This window comes from Pezoporus occidentalis, unplaced genomic scaffold (assembly GCF_034315485.1).
Source record: "Pezoporus occidentalis ecotype Australia unplaced genomic scaffold, CSIRO_AGI_Poc_V1 ctg172, whole genome shotgun sequence".
Classification (NCBI taxonomy): Eukaryota; Metazoa; Chordata; class Aves; order Psittaciformes; family Psittacidae; genus Pezoporus; species Pezoporus occidentalis.
In genome coordinates this window covers 3,024,997-3,047,808 of record NW_026913554.1, presented here as the reverse complement: position 1 = coordinate 3,047,808, position 22,812 = coordinate 3,024,997, and the positions used below count along the sequence as shown (strand labels likewise).

The 22,812-nt window shown below is 39.4% G+C and overlaps 1 long non-coding RNA gene across 1 annotated transcript; it reads left to right on the top strand.

Moving 5' to 3' along the window:
• Positions 1-1,229: 1,229 nt before the first annotated feature.
• Positions 1,230-22,548, top strand: LOC134161399 (uncharacterized). Its single transcript, XR_009963958.1, has 3 exons — positions 1,230-2,275; positions 18,476-18,525; positions 20,249-22,548. It is a non-coding gene; the product is annotated as an uncharacterized LOC134161399 (long non-coding RNA).
• The last annotated feature ends 264 nt before the right edge of the window (positions 22,549-22,812 follow it).

The window sequence follows — 22,812 nt, the reverse complement described above, 5'->3', positions numbered from 1 at the left end:
ATCCACTACCTGCAAATTGTCTCCAGTTTACCACACAAACATTTCCTCCAAGGAGAAGGAGATAGAAAGACAGATCTACTCTGAACACTAAGTAATGCAGCTTTTGAAAGAAGCTCCCCAGATTTAAAGCTATTTTTGCCACCTTCTCCTCTGAGCTGTCACAGCTTTGTTCACTTTACTCCTGCTTGACTTGGCCATTGGATGTGTTTGTTTAGTGGCTCTAGAACACAGAAGAAACACAGGGTGGTAATTTTCAGGTATTCTGGATATAGTAGTGGTTACATTTTATGCTAGATCAATAGACCTTGAAAAGTACTGTTGAAAGCAGATGAAAAATCACAGTATGAGAAATACTTAGCAAATTGAAAAAAAAAGCAGGTGGGCAGAGGCATAACCCAAATATCCCTTTTCTCCTCCTGTCAGCGTCTGCAGTAGTGTCAGGAGCTGGATGGAAAACCGTCCAAAGTGCTAGACAAAGAAACCCTCCACTGACTGAAATAAATGCTGCAAGGTGGATGGGGAAAAGATATGTATGGCCATGAGAACACATCTCCACCCTTTTTTGAAGGCACGGTTTTGTCACTGTTGTTTTTCAAGGAAAAACAATGTAAAGGCTTTCAACATTCAACCTGCCCTTATATGTAATTTGTAAATATGTAAATATTTGCCCTTGGGTTCTCTCAGACAGTCATTCCTACACATCTAAGGGTCATATTCAGAGATAAAATACTGTAAATAGGAGCAATGTTTATTCATGAAAACATCACCACATTTACATTACCATATTTCTTGCTGATTTTAAGGTAGAACAGAATCTGTGACTCCAGGTAATTTAAAGTCTGAATTTGGCGTAGTCATAAAATAATCCAAAACAAAGGAAATACTGGATCTGCTGCGTTATCTGTCAGCAATTAAAGAATGTGTAGCTGGCATGTATATCTGATAAGGCTGCCTGGAACACCTTCAGTGTGTTAATATGTGGAATCCTAGTCTGGATTTCTTACACGAATATTCACTGCATTTTAGGAAGGCTTTTTTGCTGTTTGCCATCTTTCCTCCTAGTGGCAGGTTGAAAGGGACAAGCAAATTTTTTTAAGCAACCTGAATGCTAGATTCTAGATGTAGTACTTTGCAATACCTCTAAAAAGGCCATTTTATTTTGAATTCAAAATGTAAAAGCACCACACTTCCATTTGTGTAGTGCCTGGGAAACAGTCCAAATAAAACCCAGGGCTGTACTATCCGCAAACGTTTCCCAATGTTCCGTGTTTTTTTCCACAAGTATTGTAGCCAAATTATTTCTACCCAAATTAGCAATTGCCACTCATGCAGAAAAAAAGTTAACATTTTGTCATGTCAAAGTTTTGGAGAAGAGGGTGATGAAGAGGAACAGCTTGCTTTCTGTCAAATGCTTACTCTTTGTGTGGATCATGCAGAGACACCAGTCTAATAAGCTCGCAACTGAAGCCCCACTGGCACTGTGATAATAAACCATTGTGCCTTTGTGCACCTTTAAGTAGGTGAGCCAATAAAGAGAGAAATATACACGTTCCTTGTAAGTCATTTGAAACTGTTAGACTATAAAACACCAGCATTACCTCTCTTTAGCCCTAGACACAACAGCTTCTCTTTAGTGTGAAGCTTGGATCATTCCTGAATATTTTTATCTCAGTTCCTTGTCCTCTAACATACCACCCAGGCAGGCTTCTGAGTAGCCTTTGGTGTGCTTAGGTCACAAAAGAAAATTATTCCCTCTGCTTTTCATCTTATTAAGAGTTTGGGACTGCAGTTTGGGCAGTTAACAGTGACATTCCAGGATGTACAACTACTGTTCTCCTTTGAATTTTTCTTATTACTAGTCAGGGTAACTGGTACTTGGACTTCTTCATGGACTTGAAAAAAGAATAATCAAAGTCTTGTTCCTGTTCCCATTTAAGCTAACAAAACTTTTGTCACAACTTCAGCAGAGCCCCAGGCCCCCAAGGAGGACTTTCACAACTTGCAGCTTCAGCTTTTGAAGTTCCACATGGTTCAACTCAAAAGTTGAGTCACTTGGGAGGTGCATTCTTTTCAAATTCTTTTCACAGCAAAACTCAGATTCCAAAAATTGTAGAGGCCAGTTTAAAATAGAAATAATTTTACCAAGCGTGCCACTCGTTTCTCTCCATTTTTTTCTGCATTACCTGTTGCTTACTGTGACCTTGGCCAGTTCACATGGGACTTGCTGTTAATTCAAGAGGATGTGGTCACTGGAAGAACAAACCAGCAGTAGCGTGTACTGTGTCACTGAGCACCATTTAATTTGTACAGATTTGCCTGTTAAAAATACAGGAGTCAAGGGTAGCTTTTAGCTTCTTACAGTCTCACTATTCTGTGGCTAAAAATATTGTCTGAAAGTGGACTCCTTCCAGGACAAAAATATTCATGTTTGACTGGACCACCTTCTGTGTGCATCACTCACCCACAACATGTACCCAGACAGTGGAAAGTTCTAATTAACCAGCAGAACATACTGCTATTACACCTTTGCTCTAGAGTGATCACATGCATCATCTTCTTGTGACCCACTCCTCTACTGAAAGAAACAGACTAATAATATACTTTTAAAGAAGTGTGAATGGGGATTTATACTGCCTGAAGAAGCCACTTTCGCATGAAAATCATTTGCGCAATCATTTCCACTTCAGTGCAGGAATAGGATGATGTTCTCCCATTATGCCAAGGAAAATACTACGGCTGCTGCGGCAAGGGTGAAACAGCTTTCACTAGGGAAGCTGACATGTTATTTCTCTCGCAAAAACCTTCAGAACTTTCTGAAAAGGGACTCAGTATTTGGTGAAGCATTAAGGACTTTTTGGAAAATGTGCTTTTCTTCGTAAGAAGTTACTCAGAATGTGGTTCAAACCGTGTTTTTCTAACTAAAGAGAAACGTGTGGTGCATGTGAAAAAATACAGAAACCCATGAAAGATATCTTTGTTAAATGTCAGTGATATGTGTCTGTTATTTCTCTGTCTTGCAAGCTAATAAACTTAAGACCAGTTGCTTTACAGACAGGGTAGTTATTAGCTTTCAGCAGAAAATAACGTACCATAGGGAATTTACAGTATAAGAAAAATGCTCTTAAATATTTTGGGCCATCTGAGCCACCCAAGCTAAGTGTTTTCTGGCAGTAGAGGTGTTATTGTTGCCATAGCCCTGCCACATGATGTTATTCTCCTAAGTAAACGTAGTTTTCCTATGAAAGGACTCTGCTAAAGCCCAGTGGCAAGTACGCATGATTTCTTTCTCATACCCAGGATGGAAGAGATGGTTTTGGGGACTGTGTAACAGTGGTAGAGAAAAAAAACACAACTGAAATCTGTGTTTTACGTAAAGCAGGTGGACTGCAGTAGAAAGACATTTCATTTCTGACCATGCTCACAGAAAATAGACTAGTTGAATAACTAATCAATTACAGTGAAAAGGCAAACTTGTTGCTTCTGTCTTTCAGAAAGAACAGAACACATCCAATCACAAAAATAAGACTCTACAAAAATCTAAGAGGAGGTATCTAACCCTCATGGTTTTATTTTCATGGAACCTTTTTTTTACTATTAGTTATCTTCTGTGTTTTCTAAATTCTAACTTAAATCTAGTTACTGAAGATCCAGATTGACAATAAGAACAGCTACCGTTGGAAGTCCAACAGCCACACTATATGCTGATTGTTGGGATTATCAACCACCTTCCAGACAGAAAAATAAACATGAAATTGTGTTTTCAACCCCCCAAACAATGTCTGGCTATACACGTTCTTGGCCTTAAAGTCCACTTTTAATAATGCAAATAAAAAATGATTTTGCATTAAAACTTGACAAAATTACTTCATCCCTTATTCCAGAGCACCCATAGGGAAGTTGAAGTTTTTATGACTGTAAGTAGATTAGACCTGCAATGTTATTTTTAGTCATGTATTTATTCATGAGCAAAGGCCTTTTTGGATACAAACCAGGTGCAGACCAGCTGCTTTGTGTATCTGTGAAAGTGGCCCCAAACTGAACAAAAAAATTGCAGATACCTATCTCTGTATAATAGCATTTGTGTGTTGTACAGTTCCTCCATGTTATTCTTGTGCAACATTTTTCCATAACTAAATAATTTTGGTGGGCCCCTCAGCTATGGTCAAAGCCGTGCAATATGATCTGCTCAAACATGCAATGGAGGGCAGGGAGGCAGCCATCCCACCAGTCGTAGAGCCCATCTCACAGTACATCCCGCAGTAGAATGGATCACACTCCACAGGGAGCTTTTTAAGTGCTCAAGGCCAGCTTGAAGGGGGATTTGAGCACCCTGGTCTAGTGGAAGGTGTCCCTGCCCAGAGCAGGGGGTTGGAACTAGATGAGCTTTAAGGTCCCTATTAGCCAAAACCATTCTATGATTCTACATTCCATAGCCTCCAAAGGGTGCCCACACAGCCCCACACTGGGGTTGCAGAGGCTACAACCTGCGCTGTGCCAGGTCCATAGACCATCCCAGAAACAGCATCAGCATGGGGCCATGCTTCTGCAAGTGCCGCTGTGGGCAAGCTGAGCACTGGTAAGGGGCAAGTAAGCCACCCACCTGTCTGCTGCTTATTGCCAAACTCGCATGCAGTCACTATGTGCCAACACAGCCATACAATACCAGCACAGACAGAAAACCAGCAAATTGTGCAAATAAAAGAAGCTGTTTGAGGCAAGGACTGTAAATCCCAGTGGAGGTCAGGGCTTCCTTGACCATAAACAAATGATAATGATTTATATCCTGTTCTATGATTCTAAGATTCTATAATATTAACACATAAATTTGTGTATGGGGAAGGGAAGAGATACTGTAAGGGGAGCTACAATATTTAGTAATAACCTAAACTTCATTTCAAGCACCTCACAGTGATTTGCAAGTGGTAGCTTGGTAGCTTCTGAATAAAGGCCAGAAGCAATATTTGACTGGAAAAATAGTATGCAGCCAGAAACCAAGAAAGACTAAGAGAAAGGAGCCTACAGCACTTGAAACTAAGGGCTGGAAGTTTCATCTGATAGAAAAAGGAATGCCTGTTGATCTGAGGAAAACATAATGCAAAACATGTTTGCTGAGTGAGAAAAATGTTGATTGAGCAATATCAAAAGCAGCTGTGGTGTGACAGTGGAAAACCAATTAAATAAATGTGACATGGCAGCAAAACAGTCCATGTGGATTGGGGTTTGTGACGTTACCAGAGGGGACAGTGATGTAAAAGCTGGTCACTAAGCTGCAACTGTGACAAAAGCATTGGTGACCTGCCAGGGGGAGAAGGGAGGAATATGCATATTACTCAATGTTTCAATGTACCTTACTTTTATAATTATGATTTCTCAGCTTTCCAGTTCATCAGACGCATCCTGTGGTGTGGTGAAGTTACCAACACACATAGCTGTGCTCACTTGGCAGATACCTAATATTATTCTGTGGACTTTGCGTTTCTTGACCCCAATCATCTTGAAAAAGAAAACAAAGAAACCACATAACACAGAAAAACTGATGGGCAATGTTTTCTGCCAGACAAGAAAAGTATTTGACTGTTCTGTGACTTTCAACTCAGTAAAAATATGATAATATATCTATACATTTTTACTGTCAAGAGCAGGTCTTCTATGGCTGTCACTCTTCTCTGAAAAAACATGCAGTGTCTCTAATGAGATGGGGCTAATTTCTTTTTAAGCTATTACTACAAGATAAATCATTGTTCTGGGTATAAAGACCAAATATGACACATTGCATCACAGGCTGAATGGGCAATATACACTGGCTATCGATGTTTTGTAAAGCAGCATGGGATGAGAAACTGCTTAGTGTACTTGAAAATACTGGAAAGCCAATATCCAACCACAGAGAGCAAGCGAGGTCTGTCCTTCTCACTTTTTGTGAGTTTTTTCTTGAACAAAGAAAACAGTATTCCGTTTTTCTGTTTATTTTAATCACTTAAAATATTATGCCAATGAGTCACCGTCAAGAGACTAGATGAAAAGCCTTTATCTTAAAGAGATAATGTGACAAAGCAGTGTAAGTTCATGGTCCAGATTATTATGTAGAAGTTTCAACTTAATGCTAGGCTTCTCATTTTCAATGTATGCTTGCAGCAGTTCATTCAAATGCAGGTTTTTTTACACATCAGAAGTTGTCAACAGTTCTGGTTTCTAAGGCTTTCTGCATTTTCATGGAATGGGAGCAACTTTCATTCAAGCTTCCCCAACACTCTCCCACCTTTTCCTTAAGGGACCATTCAGGATGAATGCATGGTTTAGTCTCCATGACCCACTCACTTGCTGGTGCCACTGTGACTGCCAGTAAGTGACTGAAATTAGCTTTAACTGCAAGGCGAACACTAGAAGTAGTTAGACAGACACCAGTAATTCATCCTTCACTTTCTGCTACTGTTAATCTGCTTGAATCAGTGACCTACAGCTAATGGATTCAATAGGCTTTTTGCTTAAGTCTGATCAAGCTATTAATAATACAGCTGGGGAAAAAAGTACAAAAGATACTTTGAATTTGAATATGATTTCTTAATGACCTTCTCCATTCCTAATGCCTACGCAGCCCAGTTGTTTCCAGGTCAGGATAATCATAGAATCAACTAGGTTGGAAAAGACCTTTAAGATCACAAAGCCTAAAGCAATTCTCCCAAGCAGCAGTGGGTTATCTTTGGTGCCTACAGACAATTCCATTTGGTGTGCTTTCTGTTTTTTTCAACAGCAGCTGGGAAAGTAATTGCTGGTGGAAACACATGGACACAGTGATCCTTAGCATTGCCAGGGCTGCATTAGACCATGTGGTTAACTTGAACTGCATGTGTTTGGACTCCCTGTCTTAATTCTGAACCCACAACATAAGGAGAGCATATTTCCCTGTTCCCACATCATTAATTGCAATCACTGTTATCCAAATAATCTGGTTCATAGATAAAAATTGTTTGAAAAAAAAAGTTGAGAGAGACAATGGATCAGCTAACAATAGGCCGGCTAATCATTTAGGAAAACTAATAAAAAAATAGTGACATATTAATAAACCATTCTGACTCCTGGCTTGTCAAGGATTTGGAGTACGAAGTATAACAAATCCAAAATCTGTCTGCTAAATTCTACTGACACTGAAATCTATAGGAACTCCGATTCTTGTGACGGGTCAGTTCAGTGAGTTCAGCCAAGCACTAAGGCCTGAAATTTGGCTGCAGAAATTCTGACATGCCTCCACCTCCAAGCAATCACAAAGGCTTACCAAGTGCTGTAAATAGCCCAAGCACAAGCCTCTGAACGAGCAAGCAAAGCAAGAAGCAGCTGCATTAGGTTTTAGTGATAAAAACATCGTTACCTTCTGCCTTATACAGATTTCCTACGTGACAGACATCAGAATGAAACAGTTGCAATATTCAGCACATTTTTATCCAGATAAATATTGAAAACATATTTAATGCAATATTGAAGGGATTACAGAATTCAGAAAAGGGAAAGTCTGACTAATGCTGCAGCTGTGCAGCATTCCAGTGAATCCAAGCCATTGCCAGCATTTATTAGCCACTCAGCCTTTGACAATAAACAATCTTCAGCTCATGATCATATATCCAGACAGATAGATGTACAGTATCGCTTACACAGACACATTAACACTGTCTTGTCTCTTTGCCGGAATACTCTCAACCACTAGCTATAATTCAGTGGGGCTGTCAAAAAAGGTTCAATTTTGATCTTACTTTCTCTAATGACTATAGACAATCACAGGATAGTCTGGTTTGTTGTACATTTACTTTCGTTTTCAGGAAGAATTACTGTAGGCTAAAGTACATGAAGACTGTTTATTGCTGGCATTAAAATAAATACTTCAGCCATTTCACAAAATCAAATTTTAGAAATTTTATGTTGGAAAAGATGTTTTTCCCCACAATAATTAGAATCAAAGTACTAAAAAGTGAATCAAACTAGAAAGTTATGATAGTAATTGCAACAGAGAGCAGGTTTTCATCCATTGTAGTATGCACACTTTGAAAAAGAAAGTATCAGAGGAAATGACTGGGTTTGTACTTCTCCAGAGGAAAAGGTACACTATTAGGTATATCAAAGAAATGCAATATCCCATTAAATCAGACTGAGAAAAAAAATCAGGGATTTTTTCAGTCATTATGAGGAACAGTAACACAAGTTTTGTGAAGTTTCTTCGGTTCCAGCAAGTACTCCACATTGCATTCAGATCTCCAGGCACACACATGCAGAGGATGGACTCAGAAAGGCGCTTCTCTTACCTTCAGTCACCACCACTTTATAAACCAGCTAAGAGCCTTATTTATATTTAGTGTCTGGTGAAGGTTCAGAAGAGGAAGCAAAGAAAGAGTTGTCATTAACTGAACAGAACTGCTCAGTGTGAAAGTGTTTTGGTTTCTTGAAATACCTAGCTTGCCAAGGACATGCTCAGGGGTTTAAAACAAGCAAGCCAGGACACTTACTTTGAGATATAGCATTAAAACTGGAATAAACCCAGCCAAGATTAATGTCAAATCAACTGAGAATGGTCTAAACAAGAAAACAAGAATGCTTTGTAAAGAAAAAGACAAAGAAATGTTTCAATCTTCTGATCATACCAAGCAGAAAGTCACACAAGACAGCCTCTCATTCAAAGATAAATATTTTTTCAATATACAAGATAAAATCATTATTTGCCCCCCTTTCTATTCTATTTCTTATAGTAAATGAAGAATGAAATGTCACCAGTATTATCTAGTTATAGTCTTGTCAAGGTTACACGTATCAGAGAAAATCTCAAATACTACTGAGAAAGATATTATTGTCAGCTGGAGAACGTTTTATTGTGGTACCTTGCTAAGAAAGTTTTATAAATACAGTCCAAGAACAAGTGGAAAAAGGAACAAAATCCATGTAATATATGGAAGGATTAGGGTAAGAATAATATATCTATTTTCATTTTTACTCTAGCACTGAATGTTCCAACATTAAATACAATGGGAAAGTATTTTAAAAGCATATTTTTGTTAGCATCAGATTTTCCCTTCAATGCAACCATCTCTGGGACATCCAGACTTCTAAAATTGATGATTCTCAAAATAGATTTGGGTGATGAGAAGGCAAGCCAGCAGCAGTGGGACCAGGCACTGAAGTGGGGAACCATCTAACACCAGCTCTGTCCTGATTCCACCGAGATGTGTCTGAGCTGCTGGACATGCAGATTGTGAACTGCTGCTGTTTGTGATGCATCTTAAGAAAAATATTTTGAGGCAAAGCAAACGGCATGATCGTGCACTTTAAAAGAGCATGCCACACCTTACAGAAGGAATAGACAAGCAGTTCAAAAAGGTGTAACTCATGAGCAGGATGGGCAAGTCTAGCTAATACTTTCAGGAGCCATCTCAAATTGCCTGTACTTAAAGAATCACAGAATAGTTAGGGTTGGAAAGGACCTTAAGATCACCTAGTTCCAACCCCCCTGACATGGGCAGGGACACCTCACACTAAACCATATCACCCAAGGCTCTGTCCAGCCTGGCCTTGAACACCACCAGGGGTGGAGCATTCACAACTTCCTTAGGCAACCCATTCCAGTGCCTCACCACCCTAACAGGAAAGAACTTCTTCCTTATATCTAACCTAAACTTCCCCTGTTTAAGTTTCAACCCATTACCCCTTGTCCTGTCACTACAGTCCCTAACAAATAGTCCATCCCCAGCATCCCTATAGGCCCCCTTCAGACACTGGAAGGCTGCTGTGAAGTCTCCACGCAGCCTTCTCTTCTCCACGCTGAACAGCCCCAACTTTCTCACCCTATCTTTATACGGGAGGTGCTCCAGTCCCCTGATCATCCTCGTGGCCCTCCTCTGGACTTGTTCCAACAGTTCCATGTCCTTTTTATGTTGAGGACACCAGAACTGCACACAATACTCCAAGTGAGGTCTCATGAGAGCAGAGTAGAGGGGCAGGATCACCTCCTTCAACCTGCTGGTCACACTTCTTTTGATGCAGCCCAGGATACGGTTGGCTTGCTGGGCTGCCAGTGCACATGGCCGGCTCATGTTCATTTTCTCATTGACCAACACCCCCAAGTCCTTGTCTGCAGGGCTGCTCTGAATCTCTTCTCTGCCCAACCTGTAGCTGTGCCTGGGATTGCTCAGACCCAGGTGTAGGACCTTGCACTTGGCATGGTTAAACTTCATGAGGCTGGCATCAGCCCACCTCACAAGCGTGTCAAGGTCCCTCTGGATGCCATTCCTTCCCTCCAGCGTATCAACCGAACCACACAGCTTGGTGTCATCTGCAAACTTGCTGAGGGCGCACTCAATCCCACTGTCCATGTCAGCGACAAAGATGTTGAACAAGACTGGTCCCAACACCGATCCCTGAGGGACACCACTCGTTACTGGTCTCCAGCCAGACGTAGACCTATTGACCACAACTCTTTGTGTGTGGCCATCCAGTCAGTTCTTTATCCACTGAGGGGTCCATCCATCAAATTGACATGATGACATCAACTGCTCTACCCCTGTCCATCAGTTCTGTAGCCCTATCATAGAAGGCCACCAAATTGGTCAGGCAAGATTTCCCCTTAGTGAAGCCATGCTGGCTGTCACCAAGCACCTTGTTGATTTTCATGTGCCTTAGCATGCCTTCCAGGAGAATGTGCTCCAAGATTTTGCCAGGCACAGCGGTGAGACTGACTGGTCTGTAATTCCCTGGGTCATCCATTTTCCTCTTCTTGAAAATGGGGGTTATATTTCACTTTTTCCAGTTGTCGGGAACTTCACCTGACTGCCATGATTTCTCAAATATGATGGCCAGTGGCTTAGCAACTTCATTCGCCAGCTCCTTCAGGACCCGTGAATGGGTTTCATCAGGTCCCATGGACTTGTGCACATTCAGGTTCTTCAGATGGTCTAGAACCAGATCCTCTCCTACAGTGGGCCCAAGGTCTTCATTCTCACAATCCCTTCATCTGCCTTCCAAGACTTGGGTGGTGTGGTCAGAGCCTTTGCCAGTGAAGACCGAGGCAAAGAAGTCATTCAGAACCTCAGCCTTCTCCAAATCCAGGATAGCCAGTACTCCTGTTAGCTTCTGGACAGGGCCCACGTTGTCCCTAGTTTGTCTTTTATTCGCAATGTACCTATAGAATCCCTTCCTGTTACCTTTCACATCCCTAGCCAAGTTTAATTCTAACTGGGCCTTAGCTTTCCTAACCTGGTCCCTACCTTCCCAGACCTATCCTTGTATTCTTCCCAGGCCACCTGTCCTTGCTTCCAGCTTTCATAAGCCTCTTTTTTTCCTTCAAAGTTTCCTCAGCCGCTCCTATCCAGGAGTTACTTATGTTAGTTACTATGTTAACTTATGTTAGTTATTATGTTAACTTATGTTAGTTATTATGTTTCAAAATACCTCTCATGGGGGTATTTTTGGTAAAAAAATGGACTCATATCCATGCCCATGTCCAGGAGTCATACAGAGTTGCTGTTAAACGGATTCCGATCCTTTGACCACCAAGACAGAGCAGGGATGTCAGTGAATAGCCTGAAGGAGGTAAGACACATCTCTGATCAGACCAAGCCATTGTGGAGCTACGGGACTAGAATTCTGTGTTCAGAAATGGATACGCCTGGCACGAGATAATTAAACACTGTTGCAGTTACTCTGATATTGTTACTAAAACAACCATTGTTAAGATACCACTTCACCCTGAACTTGCTCAGTGGCACGAAGTTGTCAGGTGGTCAACCAAAAATGCTCAATGTTGTAGTGTTATAACAAATTGTAATCTTGATAGCATTTGCATCCTCTTTCATTAATGATTGAAGAATGCAGGAAATTTAGAAAACTGAACATTGGCTTTGATAGTCCCAACATGGTTAATAATTCACATTTTCTAGAATTTCACTATTTCAAAAGAATTCCACCATGAAGAAGCAGGATATCACCCCTGAGTTCATGTCGAGTTCAACTTGAAAAGCGCAAGGGTACAGTATGTGCTGCTGGATATAACAAAATAAAGAAAATTACTACAGCTAAACTGAGATTATCGAACCTGAGAGAGTTGCTGGAATCAATGATCTCCAATTGAAAGCCCACCATGGTGGTCTGATCCAGAGGACATTTATTACTCTATAAGGAGCACTAGCCCAAGAGACTAGACAAAACTCAATAAATACATTTTTCATTTATTACTGAAGTGATAACCTGGACAGTCAACTAAGATCCTGTAATAGCAACAAAAAATCATTCATTTCTTTGGCCTTTTGTTAAATCTATTTGATGTTTCACAGAGGTTTAGGAGAAGCTGTGGTCAGGGATCAGGAGCTCAGATACAACTGCCTGCAGGTGATAGTCATATAAAAGATAAAAGGGCCATAATCCCATATGGCATCCAAGCAATCAAAAAGAACATTGGCAGGGAAGAAAAATAAGAAGAAAAAAAAAAAAAAGCCTGAAGTACACAATTCAAGTTGTATGTTTCTTTTAAAAAGAGATACAAAATAAATCCCACTACTTTACCATTATAAATTACTCTTCTCTTTAAATAGCATGTGAACTGATGACAATTAGGGTAACATTTAAAGGTCAAAGTAAAAAAGCAACAGCTCCCAGATTGTCCTTTGTAGAATAAAGAATAATATCTGTAACTAAGATTTTTAGTAGTACCTCCTTAAGAAGTCACATCCTAAATAAATGCTATTATTTTTCAAACATGCAACACTACTGGGTTCTTTTCAATCTTGAAATCAAGGCAAATATTTATGTATGTAATAAGGTTTTATCACAGCTATTCTAAATCTCAAATTCTTCACATTTGGCCTTTCTCAATGAAATGCTGCTCTGATTGTCAGCTTAACCTTCTGTTTATGAGCAGAATCCATTGTGGTTTTGAAGATCAATGTTATTTTAAAACTAAGTCAGGTTTCTCAGGATAATCCTCAATTGCCAAATGAAAAAAAGAAAATAAGGTTGAAGGGGACTGTTCTAAGGGGCTAACATTTTGTCATACACTTTTTGATGATTGTTTCAACTCTTTTTGCATCTACAGTGTAACAGACTTTGGTAACCCCATGCTAAGAAATCATTTGAGGACTCATGGCTGTGTTTCTGCATAATATCAAGCAAGGTTTGCAGAGACTTTATTCCTCACTCCTCCCATCTCAGTTTAGGCATCTACAGTGAAGACAAGTCACTCCAAGCACCTTCTTATGGTGATTCAAGCAACTTGTATTTCAAGGCCTTTTAGAGGCTCCTGAAACTTTCCATTTCATAGAAAGTGGAAAGCTAGTACATCCCAGGTGAATCTTCTGGCTAAAGCCAGGTGGAATGAAACAGCCTAGAGGGCAGAATTTGGATTGGATTTCAAAAGTCAAAAAAAGCACTTATTCAAAAGTAGCTTAATATTAAGATTCTATCTCTTTCTCATTTCTTCCTCTTTAATTTAGAAGTTGATAATTCTTGTCTAGCTAGCAGAACTAATTCTTGGGATAACTTCTTTAGCAATTTAAAAACACTGCTGAAGTGACTCTAACTGTCCTTTATCAGCTACTACAGATGACATCTTCCCCTCACATTTGCCTTTGGTGTTTCTGTGGCAGACATAAATAATCATCTGCCTGGAAAATTAGCATTATTTAATGTTATTTCTTTAATATGTCCTTTATATGACTTAGCAACTGGCAATAAGAAGGAAAAAATAGCACTATAGACAACCAGCTGGCTTCCCATGAACAGATCACTTCCACTAACAGATCACCAGCAAGGGTGACCAGAGTATTTTGATGCTTTTATCCACTGGCACACCAACCTGTCAGAAGCCCTGGGAAGCCTGTCTTCCATACTGAGAATATGTTATCTGTTAGCAGACATATCACAAAAGCTTTCAAGAGGGAGCTACGTTTGTAAGTCTGAAGACATAATAACTTCTTAAACCTCTGTATTCTGTTGCTCTGGACAATTTGTCCATAGATTAGCTGGCCAAGTCCCCGGCAAGCACCTATCTCAACACAATGTGGGAATCTGAATTGAATCGTGTCTCTGGCACTCGTTCCTTAGGAAGAATATAACTAATTTGGAAAGTATTGCACTGAACCTTGCTGAAGGGTTGCATCAAATACAAGCAATTTCTGACACATTAAATAGTGCGGCAGACATTTCAAAGCATCATAAGGACCCCACAGATGACCCCTTCCTATTACCTATTAACTGGCTATAAGGCATCTAGAGCCCATGTCAATTTTGAAAATATCAGAGTCAGGAAGGATATTCATTCGAATTCCTATTTCATGTTTGGAGGGTCTATTCTACTACAGTTGAATAAAAACAGATTTTGAGTTCACTTCAGTAGGATTCATGAGAGGGTACTAACAGGGATTCATGTCTCCCTGTTGTTCTCTGTACAGCCTTTATCAAAAAGGGCAACCCCGGAGTACCAACACCTGTTGTACTCAAAACAGGGAGATAAACTGCATTGCTCTGACCTCATCATATCCTGCAGAGAACCACTAGGTTAATCCAGGGTAAGTGAGACTCTGATGTTTAGAGCAGGTCTGGTTTACAGCAGAATATTAATCTTTAAATGGGGATGGAAAGAAGTGCTCAGAAGCATTATTTATAAATGAAGATAAGTGCTGGCTAACTTCCCTGCCTTATGCTTATATCATCTAATTATCTTGGCATGGGGTTTCGCTCTTTCATGTTCCAAGTCTGCTTTGTGCTCTAGCAATTCACATCATTATCCTTCCTATCTCTTACATTTTTTTCTCCTCTCTTTAGATACACCATTAACAATCCTAAGTAAACTGAGCTTCAGGGGTTTATATATGCTTGGTGTTATGCAATTTCTGCTCCCAGTTTCCAACCAACACTGCTTATTTTTAGGGCTGCAAGACAATATGCTATAAAAAGGTATTTTTTCAAGAGGATCTTCCAAACCCTCATACCAATCTCAGAGCACCCCAAAAATAGTGACAGCCATGAATCCCAATGGCTAGATTCTGTAATTTGGGGAGAGGGAAGTCTAGAACTATGGAATTTTTTAAACAACAGTGATAACTGAGTGAGGCAAAAAAGACATAAGGCAAAACTTACCTGGCTGTATTAATCATTTTATGGAGCAGGGCTTTTCACCCAGTACTGTCTTGAGTTCAGCAACTTTTAGACTTCCCAGGCTGCTCAGCATCCTAAGAGAAGTGGCTTTCATCCCTTCACCTCTGGCTGTGGGATCCCTCCGTGCCCACCACTGCACCTTTCTTCAGCAGGGGCTTCTTTCTGCCTCTGTTTCACAAACTTCTCCCACCTCTGCATGCTCCCCTACTCGCAAGGAAGGATCTACCTTCCCATCCTCCCTCTGTCCTGAGGGTTTTGTTGCACAATGGGCTGCAGATGAGACAAGGCAAAGAGAACACAACAGATGGTAAACCACAGGCAGAAAAATAAAACAGGTATCATCCTGAACAAACTGGAATAGTATTTCCAAAATGGTATCCTTTGGCATTCCCTAATATGTGAATTTGGTGTAATGTTTTCTTACCAGCTCTGAAACAGAAAAAGGCAGAGAAAATACCAGTCCAGTTTGAGTCATTACAGGCTTTGTGGTGGGAGAAGATGAATAGCTGGAGAGATATAGAGATATAAGAAAAGGTAGATCATCATCTTTGGCCTCCTATCCAAACAGGGCAAATTTTACCCTGTTTGATTCAAGAGCAAGATGCCGATCCTCTACAGCAAGGTCCTAAGCACTACCCCCCATCTGGCTTTTGCTGCTGGAGTAGGTGGCCTGGTATGTTGTAACAGGGAAATGCAGCTTAGCCCACACCTGGGAGGGCAAGGAGGAGGCATGGCCTCATTCAAACACATTGTCCACAGTCTTCCCTGGATACAGAGATGCTTTCAGCCTGTGAACAGTAGAAGTGATGCCTTTGCAGAGGAAGCTGATGCGTCCAAGTGTGAATATGATATGGGAATATCATATATAATAGACATACGTGAATATGTCTGTTACCTGCTACAGCACGTTAATTTAAATGCTCAAAATGCAACATTGTTTATGGCTTGTATGTGCGATTAAAAAGATTTGCACGTGACATAACCCTTTCAGTCTCAACATCACCAAATCCCTGAAGCCTAACTAGATTGCAAAATGTTTATTTCTTTGATCTTCCTAACAGTAACAAACAATCCTTTCAACCTCACTACCTGTATCTCCTTCTTTTGAGTTAGCTGAGGTTTAATACTCTAGTAAAGTTTCACAAAGGTATCTTATGTAAAAGAAATTTCCTAATCACAAATTGAGGTAAGGAGATATAATTCCTCACCCAAATTGTCTAATCACAGTGCATTTGAAAATGATAAATCTCTCCAAGAATAAAAAAAATCAGCAGGCAGCTGGCAGAATAGATTATATTTAATTATAAATATTTTCACTATATTGTTAATAACATGATTTAGGAAAAATATTAAAAATGTAATGTAAATTCCATTTCTTTTAATCTATTTTTTCCATACTTTTTTTTTGCATCTATTTTTAAACAAGTCTTTATTTCTTCTATACACAAATGAGTATCTGGCTATAGCATTAGTTGTTAAAACTAGATCAGTACCAGGGGAATCTTTGATCTTCACAATTATCAATTAAATATTTAAAATCAGAAGAATGAAGATGCTTTGAAGACTTATTAGTAGATTAATTTATTCTCAGTTATTAATTTTCATTGCATAAAATTGAAAAACATGAAGCAACAAAGCATGCATGCTCACTCTGTTGTGGTGTTTGAACTAACAAGTCTCCTATGAGGTTTGGGATATATATTCTGGGCTTTTTAATTATATACTACACATATTCCTAAGAAAATATAAGCAGAGTCTGTAAGGGATAGATCTGTGATTAGTACTGTAGCAAATAATATATCCATATTTATGGTTCTGTGAAAATACAGGTAAGTTTTGAAGTTTTTATTTCCCCTTCAAATTTACTGTAAAAATGCCTTTGCCCAGGAGTAAAAAAAAGGGTGAATGCTATCATTCCAGTTCAGCCATTTTTCTTCACTACTATATACGGCATTGATGGGAATTAAATATAGAACATCAGGCAAATAAGATAACTTTATGATTAGCCTGCTGCTTAAAATGAAACAATGAACTTTTTCCTTCATTAACTGGATTAAAGACTTTTAAACTTATGCAGTCTATTTGATTTTACCAACTATGCTACACAATGACACTGCACTCTTGTGCAAAGCCACAAGTGCAATGATTTTCTTCCACTTAGGCACAGTGATTACTCTAGAATTATTCTTTCTGTGAAGATGAATATAATTAACTAATCCAAGTGGTTACTTGGAAATTTAGAGGACAGAAGAAATCTCTGGACTAAGCGACATAGTGAAATGACTGGAAAAATGAATATACAGGTGGTAAACTAATATATTGTTTATGGAGCACTTGAAACAGCTACAGCCTACATTAAATACTTAGATACATGCAAGACACATTGGGTATGACAACTACTAAAACCCCCACTGTTTAAAGTTTTTGAGGGTAGCGAGTTTTGTAAAAAGCATATAATGGAAATCAAAACAACGGAGAGAGATATTGAATCTGTAGTTTATAAACTTCAGAAGGAGTTAAAATTTTTTCTGTTCAGAAATATTTTTCTAGATTTTATAAGAAACCAAAGTATTTCAGGGAATTTGAAGGGGAAAAAAAGAAAAAAAAAAAAGGCTTTTTTGAAAACTGTTTCTTGAAACACTCGAAACATTTACAGCCCTGGAGTCTTTCTGTTACAAGGCCTTTCCAAAACCAAGTTCCTTCACACCAGCATGCTCTGAAGCAAGGCAGTACTTGTGATCCATCTCAGAAAAAAAAGAAGGAAGATTCTCAGAGCATTTCAGCAGCAAGCCACCAGCCTGGTAACACACAGCCTGAGTTTCATCATTTATATATCTCAGAAAATTAGCAGAAATGAAGCTATGCATCATAACAGCCACATAAGTCTAGCTCATTGAGGAAGGATTTAAAGAGCTCTACCATTCATGATTTTGAAGGCTCATGTCAAGTATTCACCTTGTACTCAACAAGGAGATGGCATTTGTTACTATCATGTAAAAAGAAAACAAGAAAAAAGTACAGTATCCCCTGTCAGTAACAGAATTTCAGAGATGAGTATTCTGCCTGCCAGCCCACAGTCTTTATGTAGTTTTTCTATAAGTATAAACGGTGAATAACTGAAGATTCAAATTGCATAGCAGATGAAATCCCCAATGTTACTCTGTTTGGTCACATACACCTAGAGTGATTTGTTCTAGGAATCAGTCTTTTCACCACCACCTTATACCCATGATGTTTTTAGTATTTCCTGGTCCCAGTTAGGAGAGAAATCACAAAAAAAAAAAATATAGCTTTTCTTATATATTTTTTTCTATGGATTTCTTTTGCCATTGTACCTCAGAAGAAACCATAGTAGAGAAACAAAGTGCAGCAGAATAATAAGCATCTGGACCATAAACACTGGTAAGTCACCTCTTCCATTCAGATAAATATTTAGGTAAATGCTACTTTAATGGGAAATTATCAACACACCTTTAAGCTAAACGCAAAAACCTAGCCCAGTGAACTGTTACTTCAAACATGGAATAGAAAGCATCAGTTGTCAGATAAAAACAATCTCTTTCTAATCTCATGGAGCTGAGTAAAGACAGAGTTACAACTTCTGCTTAAAGCCCTCTGATACAAATAAGTAGAATGGCATAACAACCCACATTTTGCTAAATTAATTAAATGTCTTTACCACGCTATGGATCATTTATTGTTCAGAGTGCTCAGACACTATGCCTAGCAAGCATCATCATAAGCTATCCTTTTCCTGCCTAATGTGTTTCAAAGCCTACAGTATCCTCCTTTTCATTTTTTAATTAGCATTCTAAAAGCACGTGCACGCTGCTGTGTCCTTCCTCGGGAGGAAGACCCTGGCAGCAGCAGCAACCTGTGCTGCCTCTGCCCTTATTTCAGAGCTAGCAACTGGCTTGGAGACCACTGGTGACCCTGCAAAAATTCATGTACTATACAGTGTATTTCCCACAGTAAATATACTGGGCAGTAACAGAGCCATCAAGTTCTCAGCAAACAGATTTTTATGATAAAGGAAATGTCACTGCTTTAAACCCAAATAAAATCATTTTCATTTGATAGAGTGTTTGCTTGAGAACTCACAAAATTTTCACTCTAACTTATTTTATCCCTTCAGAATGTAGTCTGATCATGTAAAAAAACCCACTGGAAACGTACCTCAAATTTGAACATAGTTACTCTGAATTAATTCCTAGTCATCCATAATGTAAAGCAGCATTTCTTCAGTGATTTGTGCCATTTTTGATAACTCTGAATAGTCAGGAACTGAGTTCATGGCTGCTTTGCATTCCCAAAGTGACACAAAACAAATGGATTGTACTAGGGAATTCATCCTCTTTTAAATTCTCTTCTCCCTCCCTTCACCAACATTGTATCAAGTAACTTATGCAGCAAAAATCCCAAAAAACTTTTATTGAACAAATACAGAAGTCATACATAAAAGCTGCAATATCACTTAATTGGAAAATTTCATACTCAGCTTTTCTTTCTTCAGAAACCCTGTCTGATAATCCATAACAAATTGATTCAGCCATGAAAACATTCACAGTGCATGAAAACTGTGGTGCAACTTTCCAGGATCACACACTGCACACGCACAGTTTTAGCAGTCAGGTAGGTAGGTATGTAACACACTGAGGGGCTCGCAGGACACTCTAGTTGGCGCAAAAATGCAATTGAGCAAGGAAAGAGGAGGTTGTAGTTTGCTTCACAGACTGCCCACAACAGACAGAGGAAAACATGCTTTAGCCAAAACCATGGAACATGCTGCTCCTCTCCTCTGCTTCCCGAGTCCTCTAGGGTAGAGCAGTTCACCTAGAGCATGTTGTAAGTCAGAGCTGTCTAAACTGCCAATGAAAAGGCACACAATTCCTACCCTTGCCATAAGCACATGTTACAGATCAGACCGGTGCATACAGGTTTCTTGTAGGACCAGGGAGAAAACTGTACTATCTGATCTCTATATCCACTTACACAGAAGCTCAGCAAGAGGGTAGGGCTCAGAGTCCTAGGAGAGAAAATGGGAGTAAGAGTTTCCTGAGGACTACTAAGCCAACACACTATTAAGTGTACCGTCTAACACTGTTCTGTTCTTCCACTCTTGCAGCTACCACATGTGATGGACCATATCCAAGTTAAACACTCTCACCAGAGCATGCTCCAAGACAGACGACTGGGCGTCAGGCTTTGCCAATACAATGCAGTTCTATTCTCTATTTATTTTTGTAGTTCAAAGACCTGGCAGTAGCCCATTTGATGCCTGCCATAAGGACCAGTGCACTCCTGATTACTGCCATGAGATTTCCAAGCCCACAGACGGCATATATTCCAATGTATGCCAGTCACCAAGATAGACCATGCACAAATAGCAGCAGGATTCTCTGAGAGAAAGAGAAAAGCCAGCTCCTATTTCCACTTTGAAGCCCCCCATAATAGGCTGCCAACTTGAGGACCTTGCTTTAATCACAGCAGCCACATGAAAGAGTTCATTCTGTTTATCTTGGTTCATTTAGGAAACCAGTGATAAGTCTGCCATGAAAAAAAAACATCTTCTCCTGGAAGCTGGCATACTTGTCCCAAGATATGGGCTTTGATTTCATTTTAAGTGCAGTTATTTACAGTCATACCACAGAGTGCATGAGTTTTCTCATTCTACCAGATGACTCCTTTTCCCTGATAAGCAAGCTGTGAATACTTAAAATTTCCTCTTAAGTACAATGGCATCTCTGAATGGAAGTGGTAGGAAGAGGGCAGCAGATGCTCCTACAGCTTCAGGTTAAGTGTGCAAGCTGCATCCTGATGTTCGCACCCAGCCAGGCAGTAAAAGGAACTGAAGGAAGAACTGTGGCCCACACACAGGAGGGAACAAGGTGTGCGATGTGACTCAACTTTCTCCCACTAGGCTTTCTGAAGCAAATAAGACAAGCGTACTTGTAAATAAAGATATGAGGCTGGTGCTCAACTACTGAATATGGAGTATTATTTTGCCATGAAACAGCAATATCAGAAAAAAAAACAAAGTTGCAGACTAATTGTGGATAAAAACATATAATCCTCTTCTGCATGAGTGGACTGCATTTTCAGCGGTAGAGTATTGTGGATAACCAAACAGATAATCTTGTCCCTGTAAATAAGAGCAATATATGTACTTTTTAACTTTGCTACCATCTACAGACCACTGGCATCCCCCAGTGCACTTTGTGGTATAGCCAGATTCTGTAGTGTTGTTGCTTTAGTTTTCTGGGCTCACTATGTACCTCATAGGGTTTCAGTGTCAGTGAATGCAATTCTCTCTCTGCTAATAAGAAGTTTTAGAAGGTGTGAAGTGGTTGACGGGTTCTTTTGAACCCAGTGGATGCAAGGTAGTGGCTGTTGATGATGGGAGTACGCACTGGAGACTATTTAGCCTCAGATTGCTAAAGGATTTCGGAAGCTGCGACTGAGTGGAAGACATTTATGAACATATTTGATTTCTGGACCCTACATGAACCCTTAACTTCTGGCAAAGACAGAAATGAGAATGAAGAGAAAAACTCTTGCATTTGGAGAAAGATGTATTATTTTCAAGTTCTGAAGGATCATTATCTTCAGCACAACCATTTTTCCTCTTGAAATGTAGGTTATATTACTACATTTACTTCTGACTTCTCAGCCCTTGGCACCCATAATTCTATTTTTCCATTTAAAAAATTGCTGAGGTCTCTGTGCTGATATCTCAGCAAACACAATATTTCATCTCTGACTGTATCCTGTTTAGTCTGGATTTGTTCATGTTCGCAAGCAATAGATTTGAAATACAGCCTTGCAGAATAATCAGTAATAAACACACAAAAGTGACAGGCAATAATTTCATAGTTTTCATAAGAGATAAAGTAAGATATTTTACAAAACTTTGCCATATCATGTGAATGTGCCAATTTACCCCTCACAGTACGTTAGATACATTTGTATTGTGAGATATTAGGAGATGCTACTATAAATCTTGCAGTATCTTGCAAATGTGCAATTACTCTTCACAAGTGCCCAGATGGGGATTATATCTCATTATGTCAAGTGCCATGCAAAAAAAAAAAAGTCAGCTGTAATTAATGGGGTTGGAGACTTCAAGAACAGATCTGCTGATGAAAAAAACAAAAACGGTCAGAGTATCTGCTTGAATCACAACTCAAATGACTGGCTGTTTACGCTAACCTTGTCCAAAGCATGTAATCATCCTGAGAATGCAAAACTGGACTGAATCACAAGAGTGACGTTCCTTGCAAGCTTTCCACTATGCGCTTTGTCTACATGTCTATGCATTAGAATAATGTCCAAAATTTTTCTTTTCTAATGCTACAGTAGCTTTCAGATTTCTGACCTTTTTAGAAACAGAAATAACAGATCCTTAAAAAAAAAAAAAAAACCAAACCCCCCCCCCAAAAAAAAAAAAACAACAAACCCAAAAACAAAACAACCACCACAAACATAAAAAAAAATACATTAAGGTTAGAAAAAGGTCCAGTTTGGTGTAAACTTAAATTTTACATGTCAATTGATTCACTCAAACATCTAGACCTGTTGTTTTTTTCACCTAAGTGTAACATGGCATTCCCAAAATTCCAAATTATGAGCCCTAACCAAATTTTCCTCACAAAACATTCCCATTCCCCCTGCCTGGAACCTTAGAGCATG